Raw genomic sequence first — 16,848 nt, 5'->3', positions numbered from 1 at the left:
CACAGAGGTCACCTTCCAAAGCAGCCAATTTCTCCAGGGGAATTGATCTCTGTTGTCTGGAGAGTTCTGGGAGATCTCCGGGACTTACCTGGAGGCTGGCAAGTCTAGTAATGAGAATTTTCATCTATTATGCTTTGCAGGGTATGTTTAGAAAATGAGTTCTGTGTTCTGATGAAACATTTCCCAACTGGTGTCTTTCGCGTATTCTGAGAGGACTCTTTTCTTGCACCTCCTTGACAGTACTGTGAATATTTGATACCGAGAGTGCAATAAAGCTGCAAATTGCTGTTACTGCTGAGATCAAACTATGCTAAAATAGGTCGGAAAACCTATAAAGCTTCCCTGATTTTACAAAAAAAAAAATTGTTTTGTTATATGCAGAAGATAATACTTGCCTTTAAAAAACAACAACAAGGTTTATTTTTTCCTAAAAGGTTAGTACAAACTCCAAGGCTACCCGGCAGACATTTTATTTTATTATTCAGGAGATAGATTCTTCCATGCAGCCTTTTGTTTCCCGTCTTAATATTTCATGAACATGTGATATTGTTTTAAAGCTAGCTGTGATGGTCTTGTGAAGTTTAATATTTAAAGCAGATGGCTGCTTTAATAAGATGGTTGCTATAGAAACAGCACTGTGAAAGCGGTGGTTTGTGTACTGTGTGGTCTCCTTGCTAAACAGCTGAAATGCGATTGCAGCAAACACTTGGAGGAATTGTATGAGAAGGGATAAAAGGCAATATGCTTGCCTGGATGGAATCTTTCTTTCAAGTGGGCCCATTTAAATGGAACTGGACAGTTAATATTTCTGCAGTTTGCTAAGAATTGCCTTGAAGCTGCATCAAGTGGGAATGGAGGTAAGGCTTATATATTCTTATACAAAGCTCTTTTCCTTTGCTGACGTGATATGCTAATGGAGATAATTCTTTACGTGCATGCAGCCTCCAAATTCAGTGTTGTACTAAAAGGGTGCAGGTAAAGGCCATCTTCACAACTGCACATTGTGAAAGTGTAGTTACGAGCACTGCAGTGGAGCTTGGTGGAAGAGCAAATACACTTGACATGCATAAGGGTTCCAGGTTCCACAGATCTCCGAAAGCCAATCTAGAAAAGACCTCTGCTTGAGGCCTTGGAGCTGCTGGTCAGTCAACAATCCCCCTTGAGCCTCTGGGGAAGGCTGAGGTATAATTGTAAAAATAAATAAATCTCAGGATAGATGATCATTTGCTGAACCCCAAGGATCTAGTTGGTACAATCTGGGAAGTGCATGTGGGGTAAGCCTTGTACTCCTGGTGAAACAGCCAGACTGAAGACTTAGTCCAGGGGTAGTCAATATACGGCCCTCCAGATGTCCATGGGAATTGTAGTCCATGGACATCTGGAGGGCCGCAGTTTGACTACCCTGCCTTCGTCTGTACAGGGAGTACAGCTTGGAGAATTTCAGTTTGTAGTTCTAGCTTTAAATGCAGTCCCACCAGAGTGAGGTAATCTGTTATACAGGGATCCATGTTCCACGTACCCTTTTGAATAAGAGTTAACGTATCACATGGACTAATAGTATCACTTTTCACATAGTACACATTTTCTTTCCCTGAACACAACCAGCGCTTTCTGTGTAACCAGATATCAACTTGACTGAGTTGAAAGCAATCTGAAGGTTTGTTGCGGACTGGCAAACAAGACTATACTTTAGAGGCTTGTTTTTTTAATCCATAGAAGACATTCCTCCCATATTTACTCTAACTCGCTGAAGCCAACTTACCGTCCCATAGATTCAGGTCACTGGAGGTAGGGAGGGGTGTGGTATAAAAGACAGGGTGACTTGATAGTTCTATTTTCATGCAGGAATATTTTTATCCATGATGGATAGCACAAAGAGTCTTCATATGGATAGCCCAGGCAAGCCTGATCGTGTCCCTGGATAGTATTTGGGTGGGAGACCTCCAAAGATTTGGGTGGTAGTTCCTCCAGGGAACACCAGGGGTCATGATGTGGAGGTAGGGAATGGCAGATCACCTCCAAATGTCCCTTGCTTGGCTACCAGTTTGGTGTAGTGGTTAGGAGTGCGGACTTCTAATCTGGCATGTGGCGTTCGATTCTGCGCTCCCCCACATGCAGCCAGCTGGGTGACCTTGGGCTCACCAGGCACTGATAAAACTGTTCTGACTGGGCAGTGATATCAGGGCTCTCTCAGCCCCACCCACCTGACAGGGTGTCTGTTGTGGGGAGAGGAATGGAAGCCGCTTTGAGCCTCCTTCGGGTAGGGAAAAGCGGCATATAAGAACCAACTCTTCTTCTTCTTCTACCAAACAACCCTCTGATCTCCTGACTACACTACATTTATTTATTATTTATTTTATTTATTTATCATACTTTTATACCGCCCTCCCCGGAGGCTCATGCCATACGATAAATAATACTTCATATTATGTAAGATTACCATGGCTGTGGCAATTTCTTTCTATCATGTAATCAAATTTAGTGGGTAGCCGTATTTGGCTACGATGAGGACAAGCTATCTCTGTTTTTGTATATAGAAACTTGGGATTGTGCTGTTGTTGTATTGATTTTGGTATGTCTGTTGAGAGTTAGTATTGTTACTGTCTTTGCTGAAGTTTAAGATCAGTTATTATACTAGAGTTATACCTGTATCATGGACTGTTTGTGTATCCCTGATTGTCAGTGCTCAAGACTTTAGTCAGAAGAGCATAATAAATAAATAAATGGAAATAAAGGCTTCATATTAAGCTATACTATATTGAGGATAAATGCATTCTGGTCTATCTTAGGTTACTATGGGAAGAAACCAAAAAAGGGTGTATAAAATAACATCTCGAAGAAGCAGGGTTGCTCTCTGCTGCAATGTGTGTGTAAAGTCATGAATTAATGATGTCCAAAATGTCCTTTTGTTAACTGATTTAGGATGCTTTAAGATGCTTAGGGCTAATCCTGCGTAGAGCAGGGGGTTGGACTAGATGGCCTGTATGGCCCCTTCCAACTCTATGATTCTATGATTTGCTCAGGTCTTGCAAACTGAGGGTCATGGCTTCCTTGATGGAGCCAATTCATCTCATGTTGAGCCTTCCTCTTTTCATGCTGCCTTCTATTTTTCCTATCATTATTGTCTTTTCCAGTGACCCTTGTCTTCTCAGAATGTGTGCGAAGTATGATAGCCTCAATCTAGTCATTGTAGCTTCTAGGGAGAGTTCTGGCTTGATTTGATTCAGAATCCACTTATTTGTTTTCCTGGCATTGCAATTATTACTGCAGCACCTCTTGGTTTAACCTTGCATTGTAGAAAGAACAACAAAGGCCTGCAGAGAGCCAGCTAGGTGTAGTGGTTAGGATTGTGGACTTCTAATCTGGCTTCCTGGGTTCGATCCCCTGCTCCCCCACGTGAAACCAGCTGGGTGACCTTGGGCTTGCCATAGCACTGATAAAGCTGTTCTGACCCAGCAGTAATATCAGGGCTCCCTCAGCCTTACCTACCTCACAGGGTGTCTTTTGGGGGGAGAGGAAAGGGTAGGTTAATGTAAGCCATGTTGAGACTCTTTCAGGTAGAGAAAAGCGGTATATAAGAACCGACTCCTCATCCTCCTCCTTCTTCCCATGTCTTTTTTTTTTACCTGAATCAAATGAAAGAGCCATTCTCTGTCCTCCTCATTATGAACAGCAGAAGCTGCTAGAAGCATGGCTGGAATTCCAGGAGAAAACAAATGTTCCTCATAAAACCAGGAAAGAGCATGAAATACCAGTCCTCCTTACCCATGTGCTGAAATAAACCCTGTAGAACTAATAGAAATTGCAGCAATGGAACATACCATTGGGCGGCTCGGCATCTCCATGATTGCTCACAGGCATCATCTTGCACAATTTCATGCCTAATGTTTTCTGTGGGAAGTGTAAGCTTGATAGTGTGGGAAGGTGCATGATTAACCACTGCTGCACATATCCCTGTTGAAGGACTTTGCCGCTGCAGTGTTTCCATCAAAGGAATCATCAGGTCTGCAAGAGGGTCCCCTGGCAGAACTGTTACAGAGGATGAATGATATCTTGAATCCGGTGTAATTAAACAAGAAATGTTGTTCATTCTTTTACGTGCTTGTTTTAAGCCTGGAACTGGATAGCCCCGGCAAGCCTGATCCCATTAATCCTTGGCTCATATTTGGATAGTAGACCTTCAAGGATTTGGGTGGTAGTTTCTAGAGGTCAAGACACAGTGGCAGGAAATGGCAAATTACTTTCAAACATCCCTTGCATGACTGGCTGCCAGACAACCCTTGGATTTCCTGGCTACACTGCCACATAAAGGTAAAGGTATCCCCTGTACAAGCACCGGGTCATGTCTGACCCTTGGGGTGACGCCCTCTATGGCAGATTCAATACGGGGTGGTTTGCCAGTGCCTTCCCCAGTCATTACCGTTTACCCCCCAGCAAGCTGGGTACTCATTTTACCAACCTTGAAGAATGAAAGGCTGAGTCAACCTTGAGCCGGCTGCTGGGATCGAACTCCCAGCCTCATGGGCAGAGCTTTCAGACTGCATGTCTGCTGCCTTACCACTCTGCACCACACTGCCACATGCTATACAATAAATAATAACAATAAATGTAATTGTTCTGTAGTTTTGCTGTGTCAAATGTTCTGTTTCTTAAATCTTTCCAGTAATCCCCTGAGAATTTATGCTGATACTTATTTGAATACATATTTCATTTGTATTAAATACATGTCAGCTCTATTTCCATAATATTTCCTTAATGACGGTATGATTCAAATGTGCATCCAGGAAGTCTGCCCTATCTAGCCCCAAAATAGCTTGGGCAATGGAAAACAAATAAGATTTTAGGCAGTTCCCTTCTGTCACATGGATCAATATGATTGGAACAATTTCTTCAATGAATAGTTCATACGAGATAGGAATTTGGAGGCACAGGTGAAAGTTTCATTCAGCCGACTCGCCACCCCACCTCCTTGATAAATGGAGTGATTTGATTGAGTCATAATTGTGAAGCATTTTCCACACAGGCCATGTTCAAACTGCTTTTGCATTCCATTTTAGTAACTGGTTGGTAATGTATTATTTCTGTCATTTCAGGCAGACCCATTTTAGTAACCAGCTGCTAGTGGAATTTATTTTACCTGGTCATGCAGATCCATTTATATTGGGTTAGCAAACTATGGTTGAATTACTTTTGAAGGAAACTACTTTCTTCCATTTTCTACCCCTTCATTTTGGTTTTGAATAGCTGTGGTGTGTGCTGTTTAAATTGTTCATAGCATTTCCTACAGTGCTGTTTTCCCCCTGCCCTTTTTTGCCCAGTGATCTTCCATTGACTTTAAAAAATATAGGTCAAGCACTATAGCGCTAAACCAATATAGCATTGCAGTGCTATAGCAGCATCATGCTCAATAAGTCAATGGAGTCAAAACATCTCAATGGTGCCACTGAAGTGCTATATTGGTTTATCACGGTACTACTCAATGCTCAACTTAGACCATTTTGACAAAAAAACAATACTTATGAGGAAGATAGTTCAGCAAAAAGGGGCGGGGAGGGGAAGTAGCATCGTTGGAAATGACCATAACACTTCAGAGACAGCTCATTAACAGAAGGAAATGCATTGTATGAAACCCCTGTCCCTGTATTGCTTTACTCAAAACTGGGCCAACAATGAATAACATCCGTTACAAAGGTAATATGAAAATCTTCACAAAAATTGGCTTTGAGGTTTTATAGCCTCTTTTGTGAAATCCTTCTGCTTCAGTTAGTTTCACTTGCAGACTTGGAAGAGTGGTTTGGGGTTTTTAAAAGACCACTTGTGAACCCATGCTTGTTTTTGCTGGTTGGAGGCTGTGGCGGTGGACTAGGCCCATAGCCCACATGCTTGTGACCACAGGGACTCACAATATTTAGTATTCAGCCACCTCTGCCTCTCGACATGTCACTGGGCATTCAGGGATTTCCAAAGTGGGGGTTCTGATACATTTGTCAAAAGCAAGCAGTGATTATTTTTTTTCATACTTTTTTACTGTTATTTATTCTGTTTCACCCTAGAATACCATAATTAGTGTTATATACAATCAGCTCAATCTCTGTGATGTATTGTAGAAACATTGTAGATGCAGAATTCGGGAACCTGGAAATCCCAGCTTTTGGGTGGGGGCTTTTTTTGGGTGGTTCATTTTATTTAAGGAATAGCATGCTTCTGTTTCTCAGGGTTGCTCAGGTAAGCTTGAAACATGAGATTGAAAGAGGAATAGGCAGCTTTTGGGGGTGGGGGGAGAAGTGTCATCAAGAAAAGGACCCTGCAAGTTATGCCTGTGAAGACACTGGTGCTGTCCTTGGCCAGAGGCACTGGGAACAAGCTGAGCCCCAGCATCATGGCTAGCATACCAAGGGCTAGTTTTGGTCAGTAAAGCAGAGAACCAGCAATGCATGCCAAGCAAAACAGTATGGTGGGCTACTGTTCAACCTGTGTGCAAGGGGTTGCCTAACCCTGCCATAAAAACTGTCAAGTCGTGGGTGGAGGAGGATTTTCGGTGGCGATAGAAGAACTTTGTGTCTTGGATAGCATTTTGTGCCTTTCTGTGTCTCATTCTTAAGGTTGTATAGAAAGCAAATGCACAAACTGATTGACTGGCTAGGGCAGACAAAGAGGAAAGGAAAGGGATAAATGTCTCTGTGTTGTAAGCACCTGTGGAGTAGAGGAAGGCTACGTGGGAAAAGAGACAAAAGGGGAAGGAAATTCTGTCTAAGTAGAGAGTCCCTAAACCTACATGTTCTGAAAAAAACTGCTCTCTACTACTGAGTGACTTTGCTTTGCTGTGCCTTGGCTCCTTTTGGAGGACGGGCCGAAGGCATGGAGCCCTTGCCCTCTGAATACATGCCCTAGTAGCAGGACTGTCCTAAAAATTGGGGGGAAATGTCATGGTTGTTTAGGAGCTCATGATCCATCAGATGGGTTTGTATGACTTGCTCACATTAATCAGGGTCTATTTTCTGAATAGTTTGTCCTGACTTCTTGGTTTTGCCTTTTAGATGTCTTTACCTGGCTAGCTTTTGTAGGTAGAATGCTACATACAGTTGTATGATTCTTCCTTTCTTTCTGAAGGGGTAATCATAGGTGAACACGTTTTTCTTTATAATGGGCAATGGAGGTTCATGAGCCAACTTTCTGTTCTGAATAAAATCTGTATTACAAAGATTTCTGCAAGTATTCTTGCTTCATGTTAATTGTTCCCTGAGGGCATGTGTGGTACAAGAAAAACCAGAAAAGCTTTTTTAAAGTTTGACTTGCAAAAGTCACATCTAGCATTCAGTTATATTGTGTAAACCACCCTGTTATTTCGCAAAACACACTGCCAGAATAAGAGCTGTGGAAATAGAGCCTCAAATAAGAGCCTATGGGCTTCTTTGTCTGCTGTAGAAAGACTGCACACACTTTTAAGTTGCTGGAAATTGTCCCAAATATTTAAGTATTTCAGATAGAGTTGCTGGGTCCCTCCTGGCAACCAGCAAGGAATTAAAGGACTGACCAGGAGAAAGAGGAAGGCCAAGGCTGCACTGCAAGCATGGCATAGGACGCGACATCATCACACCAGTGGCAAATGAAAATGTTCGCAGAGTTTAATTACACATAGAGGGTCGAAAAATAGCTTTATTGTAAAGAGACACCACTTTGTATACAATGAGGAGAGGAGAGATTCCTAACTGCTTAATTGTTCTGTAGGCAAGCAGGGAAGAAGTGTGTTCAAAAGAGCAGAAAGTGTCCAATGAGCCAATCAGGACACTAGAGGAGACTTTGAAAAATATCAGGAAATTCCTAATCTATGTCAAATACATATCTCCTCTGATGCCCCCTGTGGGATATTCCTTATATCCCTTTGAATCATGCACACTACAGATCTTGCAGATTCCAACAGGAAAAACAGCTTCTACCATAGAGTTCTTGCGCAAATACATGGCATGATGACATCACTTCTGATGTAACATCAACAATGTAACCTGGGGCTCCCTCTTGCTACTGGTAAGTCTCCCTGCTGGCCATCTGGCCAAAAGCTGGAGAAATAGGGTCTAGCAAGGGGGGGAGGGACCCCTGCCTCCACCAGGGGATCTGGCAACTTTAATTTCAAAACCTGTGTTGTCTGCAAAAACTCTTCCATCATTACAAGTCTCTGGATTGTGTGCAGCTTTCAGTGGCTCACTCCACTAGGAACCTGGGTGTGATCCTGTATGCTTCCCTCTCAATGGAGGCCCAGTTCACAACAGTAGCGCAGCTGGCATTTTACCACCTTCACCAAGCCAAACTACTAGTGCCCTACTTGGTGCTGGAACGCCTAGCTACAGTGATCCATGTGACAGTCACTTCTAGACTGGACTTTTGCAACTCCCTCTATGCAGGCCTGCCCTTATCCTTGATCTGGAAACTACATTTGGTCCAAAACACAGCAGCCAGGGTCTCCACAGCAATACCATGGAGGTCCCACATCCAGCCTCCCATCAACTACAGTGGCTACCAGTCAAATTCCAGATCAGGCTAAAGGTTCGGGTAATTACCTTCAAAGCCATACGCAGTCAGGGCCCCGTGTACTTGAGGGACCGCCTCCCTGCCTATGGCCCTCAAAGAGCTTTGATTAGTGATCCCTGGCCCAAAAGAAGCCTGCTTGACCTCAATCAGGGCCAGAGCATTCTCTGTCCTGGCCCCCACCTGATGGAATGAGTTCTTAGTGGAGATCAGGGCCCTGACAGAACTAAAACAGCAAAAGTGAGCTCTTCGACCAGGCATTTGGTTGTGGTCGACTGGAATCAGCAATACCCGCTGGGCCTCCGAACCTCCCTCCCAGGAATCCGTATACTGAATTGAACCATGAACCTGTTTGATTGTTGTCCTGTTTAAACTGGTTATCTTCTGTTGTTGTTGTTGTTACTATTGTTGTATTCTATTCTATTTGATACAGAAACCACCTTCAATGTGAACTGCTCTGAAACTCAGGGAAGGGTGGTATACAAATGTGATAAATAAATTAAGTAGAGGTATTTATTTTACTTTATTTTATACTTATTTTATATTCTGCAGTAGTAACCAAGTTCTTAATGTGCCATCTAGATGTTTGGATGATATAATCAAAACCCTGGTCTTCAAAATTAAAATTGTTTAAATTGTTGTTAAAATTAATGTTTCTTATACGGGACCATTTCTGCACAAAGGCGCAAACCTTGCACAGCCTCCTGCTTGCAAATGCGCAGTTGTATGCCTCCCCATGAGAGATCCCTCTCACGTTTCCCCTATGCCTCCTCACGGTTTTCTGCCCCCTAATGAGGCTGCAAGGGAAAACAAGCCAAACTTTTCCCCCGCCCCCCACCAAGCCCCAATTTTTTTTCTGCATTGCTATGCAGTAATGTCACAACACAGAAGCATTTTTAATATAAATTTAACACTTCCGTATTGCTATGGAGAAACACCAGAACGATATAACATCCCCCCTCCTTTTTTGGGGGGGGGATTTGTTGTGTTTTGGACTCTATTTATGTCTGGGTAGATTTGTGAGAGGCTGAAGACCCTGAAGAGTGATTTTGTATTAAACAGTGGGTTTTAAAACAAAGCTCATATTTTTCAGAAGATCTTATCTTACCTTTTAACAAAGTAGCTTTGCAGTCCCACATTTAAAAAACAAAATTATTAGAGCAGGAAATGGAGAAGGGAGGGTGGGTGCGAGGGTGGGACAACACTACAGAGACCATTGCACCTTTCCCCGTCCCTCCAGGGTGCTCCTGGATGCTCACCAATGCAATGAGAGATAAAAAGTGGCAAATCCAGTTTTGGCGATTTCCCTCATCCCGAGGCAAATTTGGCCAAAACTTGAACCAGGCCCTGGACAGCCCCAGGATACAGCTGACTGTCGTGTTCAGGGGGCTCTAAAACCTGCCAGCAACTGGAGGCTGTCCAGAGGCAGATTCCTCATGTGGAAACCCTCCGGGAACTGGAAGCTTTAACATGAGCAGTGTTTCTCATCCCCACTTGTTCTAAGATTTGATTTGTGCAGTCACTGACTGGCCTTCTGATAACCCTTGACCTCATTTGACACTTTAATCATGACATATGCTGTTTTCTGCCCTCGCTTGAACCTGTCAGACTCTTTGCTCGGGCTGTTCAGTAAATTAGGCTGATGCTGGGATAAAGTGATTTTAAAGACATTCCTACACCAGTTTAAAACAAAAAAACAAAAAACACTTTTATCTTGCCCTTCCACCATTGAAAATACTAGAATTAAGCAGGCAAAAGAGCGGGAGGAAGCAACTCTACTCAAGCAAGCAGAATTTGGTGGCTACGAAGACCTAGGTGTACAAGAGTTTGCATGTGTAAATTGCACCAAGTTGCAGCCCTTTTATGGCAACCCCACAGGGTTTTCAAGACCAGAGATATTAAGATACAGTCTGCCACCGCCGGCCTCTGCATAGCAACACTGGATTTCCTGGGTAGTCTATCCAGATGCTGACCATGGCTGGCCCTGTGTAGCTTATGACAGGGGTAGTCAACCTTTGGTCCATTTGCTGGCAGGGGCTCATTGGAATTGTATTCCATGGACATCTGGAGGACCACAGGTTGACTACCTCTGGCTTGTGAGATCTGGTGAGATCAGGCTAACGGACTGCCCAGGGCAGTACAAGGGTTTGATAAGTCATTACCAAGGTTAACAGTGTTGGCATCTAATGTGCTTGGACTGGAGACATGCTGTTCCATAATCTGGGGCCTTTTACCTAGGACATTTTTTTAAACAAATTAACTGTTTCCGTACTGGGAACTTCGCTGCACCAGCTCCCATGTGGGAGCACAAATCTATGGCAGACGAGCTGTACTGCGTTAAATGCTCCCCCATGTGGGAGCAGTAAGAGGAGGGGCAACCGGCCCCAAATCAAACTCCAGCCTGCAGCCCAGCACAAAGCCTCCGGTGTGGAAACAGTCTCGATAATGGTCTAAGTCATGCAAATATAGACCCAAAGCTTCAGATTTTCAAAGACTGACTTACATCATGTCACTGTCGTGACCATGAGAAGATTTATGGGTTCTCTCCCCCTCGTAATATTTATGTAGTTAGTTGCCAAAAATCACAATAAATTTATACTGTAATCTGTATACTGTGTTCTTTTTCTTACTGCTTTTGGGTGAACACCGTATGATGAAGTAAACAACTTCCTTCATAGATGGCACAATTAATTACTGTGAGTCAAGTTCATATAACTAGGCCTCTGTATAGTACTGATTGGCAGAACTGTCCCCACTGTGATATTTTTAACTTCCTCTGGCTTACAGCCGAAGCCTAGTAGTCCTGATTGAGTGAATTTGTACTCTAGTGTTGTCACCTAGTTGACCTCTCAGAGCATCACGCACCTAGATTTCACTGGTGGCAAGAAGGGCTGTGCTTGCTCATTGTAATTTACTTTTACGTCTGTATTACAAGAACATGTGTGTCTCCCATTCCGATTTCTGTCTTCTTCATGACAATTGTTTTGTCCATGGTTTTCAGTAGCAATATTTAGTTGCAACTGAGATCTGGTTTACCTTGAGTTGATATATTTTCAGCATTATCTGAGAAACTAAGAGACGTCACACTCTACAGCAAGTCCTAGAGGAGTCTATTCAAGGCTGGCAGCTGGCTGGCGGAGGGGGAAGCTGCCAGTAATACACTCACATTCATCTGAAACTTCTGACTGATACTCTTGCAGTCATCTAAAACTTGGGTTTTACCTAGGCTTTTGGCGGAATGCTAAAAAGGTAAAGGTTTCCCCTGTGCAAGCACCGAGTCATGTCTGACTCTTGGGGTGATGCCCTCTAGCGTTTTCATGGCAGACTCAATACGGGGTGGTTGGACAGTGCCTTCCCCAGTCATTACCGTTTACCCCCCAGCAAGCTGGGTACTCATTTTGCCTTACCACTCTGCGCCACAAGAGGCAAACCGGGAGACCTGGAAAGCCTTTGCAGTGACACTGTTTCTATAACAAGGATTTTTCATTTTTCCTTAATCTTTTAAAAAGCTTTTTACATGGTAACAGCAGCCGCTGCTTGGTGTGTGAAGCCATCGCAAATCTTCCTTTTGTCAGGTCAGGCCATCCATCCACAGAGGCAGTGTGGGTTTGATAAGCTTTTCAGGTGGTAACTTGGATTATCCAGAACTGTGTGAAACATGTTCAGCCGTTCTAATTGTCTCACTCACAAAGCAATATAAATTCTAAGCCCTGTAGATAACGTTTCCTGCATTAATCCAGAGTTTAATGCGGCCAACAGTTTTGCTCAGCCTTGCCCAGCTCCCATCGTTATTATGCACCTCTTCCACATGCAGGTCCCAGGATTCCCAGCCTCGACTTTAAAGTGGTTAAAAGGGACCCTTTCCTTTTGTTTTCACCAGTGGAAAGCTTGGGTGGATCCAACCCAAAGGGCCACTCCTGTAGATCTAGAGGGGGGCTCTTTGCATAGATGGGTTCAGTTTCTAAAGTTAAAACCAGAACTTTGAAAGGGGTCTGGAACCTAATTGGCAGGCAGTGTGGTTCACTGTTTGCTTCAGTTATAGTCTACCTTCTCACTGACCGTTTACACACTGGAGGTTTCATGCCAGGCTACAGTCTGGAGTTTTAGTTGTGGCAGGTTGCCCCTCCTCTTCCTGCACCCACACAGGGGAGCAGTTGGCCTGGTACACCTCACCCACCCCCGATTTGTGCTCCTGCATGGGAGCTGGGGCAGTGAAGTTCCCAGTGCGTAAACGGTCATTGAGACTCAAGGAGGATTACATCATTACAGACCATGCAAAAGGGAAAAGCATAAAATAGAAGAAGAAGAGTTGGTTCTTACGTGCCATTTTTCTCTACCCAAAAGAGGCTCAAAGAGGCTTATACTCGCCTTCCCTTTCCTCTCCTTACAACAATACACCCTGTGAGGTAGATGGGGTTGAGAGAGTCCTGATATTACTGCTTAGTCAAAACAGTTTTATCAGTGCCATGGCGAGCCCAAAGTCACCCAGCTGGCTGCACGTGGGGGAGTGCAGAATTGAACCCAGCATGCCAGATTAGAACCACTCCTAACCACTACACCAGGGGTAGTCAACCTGTGGTCCTCCCGATGTTCATGGACATCTGGAGGACCACAGGTTGACTACTCCTGCACTACACAAACTGGCTTATTCACCAATAGTGAATAAAATTGGATTACAAATGTAGAAAGCAGAGTCCTGAACAGCATTCAAATAATCCCATAAAGCGGTACTACAAAAGAACAATTCAATAAAACAATATTATATGGTAAAAACAGACTAATGGGAACTGTCTCAACCACAGCCATATTAGAAGATTACTCTCCTGAACTTTTTATATGTTCTACAAAATGCTGAAAGCATAATAAGTCTTCCTGACACCATAAGCATAATAAGTCTTCCTGACACCATCAGGCAGGGCCACTCCCCAAGGTGGGAAACACAAAGACTTTTCAGGTATGAACCAACTCTGCTGTGTGGTACAAGAGGCTTCCATCCTCCAGAAGGGCCTTTTAATCTTGGCTAGCTGAAGGTTGAAATTCCAAATCCTTTGAAAGGGCAATGCTATTACATTATTTAAGGCTAAAGGTTAGCTCTCTAATAACTTCTTCTTTTTGCCAACTGGCCACTTAGAAGACCATGGGCTGAAAGTAGATGTTTTGGTTGTATTAGTGATAAAGCATTGCCTTTTTTCTGTGGCCTTACTTCCTATGGTTTTCCTCCGTCTTAAGTATGTTCCAAAACAAGGATGACTTTAAGGCTGTAACTAGGGTAAACAACTGCCTCTGCTACAAAAAAACAACAACATATTTTCAAATCCTGTACTTTCTGGCTTCCTGTTGAAACATTTGCATATTAACTACAGAGTGTGTACTTCTTGTAGCCATCCGAATAACGAGCTCAGCTTTCTTGCTCTGCTTGTTTTCAGAGTGCTGCACACCCCCTTGTGCCCCCCAGTGAACTGCCTGCTGCAGAGTTAAGCGGTTGCTATACTAGTCGCATATGGTTCTACAACACATGGCTTTAGTTGTTCCTTCTTGACCTGGAAGCAAAGAGACCTAGCACACCGGTGTGATTTCCCTAGCCGGAAAAACACATCAGTATGTTGCCTCTGTGGTCGGTCTGTCTCTTCTGCAAAGCGAGTGAAAACGAAAGTGCCAAAATCTGAGGCAAGCTGCAGGTTCTAATCTGTCTCAGTAACGTTTGGGGAAATGTCATGGTGTGGTATGGCTGTCACATGAGCTTTCTTTGCCAGAGGAGAGAATTCAGCCATTCGTGTCCAGTGGTGAGAAGCAGAGGTGGACTAAGAGACACAGGACAGAGTGTGGGCCACCAACTCTTCGTTTCCAGCTGTCTTGCTCTTTCACATCTGCCTGTTTTAAAATGTGCTCATCACAATGGTCACTGTCTCTTGATTGAAATCCTGCTCAGAAAGAGAGAACCACAAGAACCACATTCTTCACACTTTTACCGTGAAGTTGGGTGAATGTTAGCTCGGAAGGAAGGTGATATCACACTGAGTCCATCAGAACTTTCTTTTTTCAGCACTGCCCTTTCCCCAGAAACCCTCTTTTTATTATTTTGTTCAGTTCCCATGAAACCCAACTGTAAGAGCCAGCGAGATGTTGCTATTGTTCAGACCAAAATGGGGAAGGGATGGAATTGGTTTAGTGCAATGTGATTTCTGACATCATAATTAAACAGACTTGATTTTTATAATAGTTGGATGGAAAACTGTGCTGCAAGCTTGCATGCTCTGACATCAGCACATGCAACTGGTGCCTTCAGACTGATGCCTTCCATGCTTTGCCTGTGAAAATATGGCCATATTACAGTGCTGTGCAGTTATGGGGAGTTTCCAGTATCTGATGACAAGGTTCCTTCAGCTTTTGTAGTACAGCTCTCTCCATATTTTACTGCTCTTACTGGCTGCTCTTTCATACTTTCCAATAATCATTTTCTCTTATCCTCCTTTCTTCTATGCCTTTCAAAAGTTCTGTTCTTTTTAGGGATGCCAGTTCCCAGGTGGTACTTGGGGATTCCCCAGGTTTACAGCTCATCTCCAAGCAACAGAGATCAGTTGCCCTGGAGAAAATGGTTACTTTGGAAGGTGAATTGTATGGTATTCTTCTCCACTGAGGTTCTTCCTCACCCCAAATCCCACTTGATCCTATTCTTAAAGTCTCCAGGTATTTCCCAATCCAAAGCTGGCAACCCTAGTTCATTCATTTATGCATTTCGGGGTTTAGATCTGTTAGTCTTCTTTACAAGAGTCTTTACAGACCACTCTTGGCAAAAGGTCTACAGTTTTCAGTATTATGTGCAGTTCTGTGACTTTAAATAATTCCCTGAGGAAGGCAGAGAGTAGCCTCTGAATTGCAGCACAAGTGGGAACTCCACAGTAGTGGAAATGAGCTTTTGAGCCCCTTCCCCCTACACCTTGTGTTTTTGCATTAAACACTGCTAGCCATGCTGCACTGAGAAAATACTAGTGCTTGTATGATGTGAAATTAGCATGAATGTGGGGAAATAGTGTGGTGTGTTTGGATTAAATAGCCTCACTCACACTGGGCCCCTGCCTTTAATGCCCTTAAAAAACAAAACCTTCCACCCCAGCAGCTGTTTTCTGCTTGGGGGGTTGTTTTTTTAAAAAATTATCTGAGGAAAGAATCACAGAACAGGACTGGGGGAGATGACTTCAATTTCAGAGAGAATCTGCACTAGAAACCATAATTTTTCGATCTAAAGCATGTGCTCACAAAATCTGGTTATGCTCCTACTCTCTATTTTTGTGTGACTCTGGGCACAATCCACCAGATGTCTCTTCCCTTCTCTGTGCAGACTGCATTCCTGCGTGCCTTTCGTTCATCGGAGGATCAGGCCCAATGTCTGTATTAACCTTTTATGAAGGTAATGTTAGCATCTGTGTCTGTTACTGTTCTTCTGTTTCCAGTTTGGTTTCTGTCTTGTTGCTCAGGTACTCATTCCTGTATGAGTTCCTCTGCATTGCATTTCCATGTTTCAGGATGGTGCAGTTGACTGGTTTTGAGTTTTGATGTGCTTGGCTTTAAAAAAAAGTGATGAATTTGCACAGTTACCTCATACTCAGGCTTGTGCTAATCTTGTGTGCAAAAGGAGAACAATGGCAGTCAAAGAATTTGATTCTCTTGTTCTGTTTTTCTTACAGCCTGTGTGTGCTGTAGTCACAACACCATGTATCTAAGCAATATGGCCATCTAGTTGGACACACCACAGTGAATCAAAACATGCAGATATTTCTACCAGTGATCCACTACAGTAGGCTAATTTTTTGAGCTGGCAGAGGAACAGGAGTGAACTTCAGCCCTGAAACTCTGATCCGGAACATACAAAGCTTCCCAGGCATATCACAGTAGTAGAGTTTCTCAGAGAGCTAATAAAAAGATGTTTTAGATTAAAGAAAACAAATTATCCTAAGTAATCAAAGCGCAGGTTGTTGCTTAAGGAAATTGAATTAGAAGCAACAAGTAGAAGACTGAAGGAAATTAAAACTGAACGAGGAAAATGTAAAGCAGTGAGAAATTACCCCTTCAGAACTGTGTATTTTGACTGACTTGTAGGGCCCTGAAAAGTGCCACAAAATGGTGAAAATTAACTTGTGATAGTCCTGTACTGTTGTATATCCTTTAAGCAGGAAAACAAATATGTTCTCCTCCCCACACAAACCATGTATTCTGTTAAAATTGTATTTCCCAGATGTAGAATTTTAGAAGTTGTAGTCTGTTTTATGTAACTCTAGCCAGATGTGCAGTCCTTTATCAACTTTGAACTGGAGGGTTGTGGGATGG

General features: G+C 43.3%; 1 protein-coding gene across 4 annotated transcripts in view; it reads left to right on the top strand.

Annotated features, from left to right (window-relative positions):
- TET2 (tet methylcytosine dioxygenase 2) overlaps positions 1-16,848 on the top strand; it is a 90,695-nt gene that overhangs the window by 20,072 nt on the left and 53,775 nt on the right. Inside the window, exon 1 of one of the 4 annotated variants that reach the window (XM_077300717.1) lies at positions 610-857. The exons of the other annotated variants lie outside the window; for them this stretch is intronic. The gene's annotated coding sequence lies outside the window, so the exon portion shown is untranslated. Of the gene's footprint in view, positions 1-609; positions 858-16,848 lie in introns of those variants that run through there. 4 annotated transcript variants of the gene reach the window in all.

The sequence above is a fragment of the Paroedura picta genome, chromosome 10, assembly GCF_049243985.1.
Source record: "Paroedura picta isolate Pp20150507F chromosome 10, Ppicta_v3.0, whole genome shotgun sequence".
Taxonomy (NCBI): Eukaryota; Metazoa; Chordata; class Lepidosauria; order Squamata; family Gekkonidae; genus Paroedura; species Paroedura picta.
This window is presented reverse-complemented; position numbering and strand designations above follow the sequence as displayed.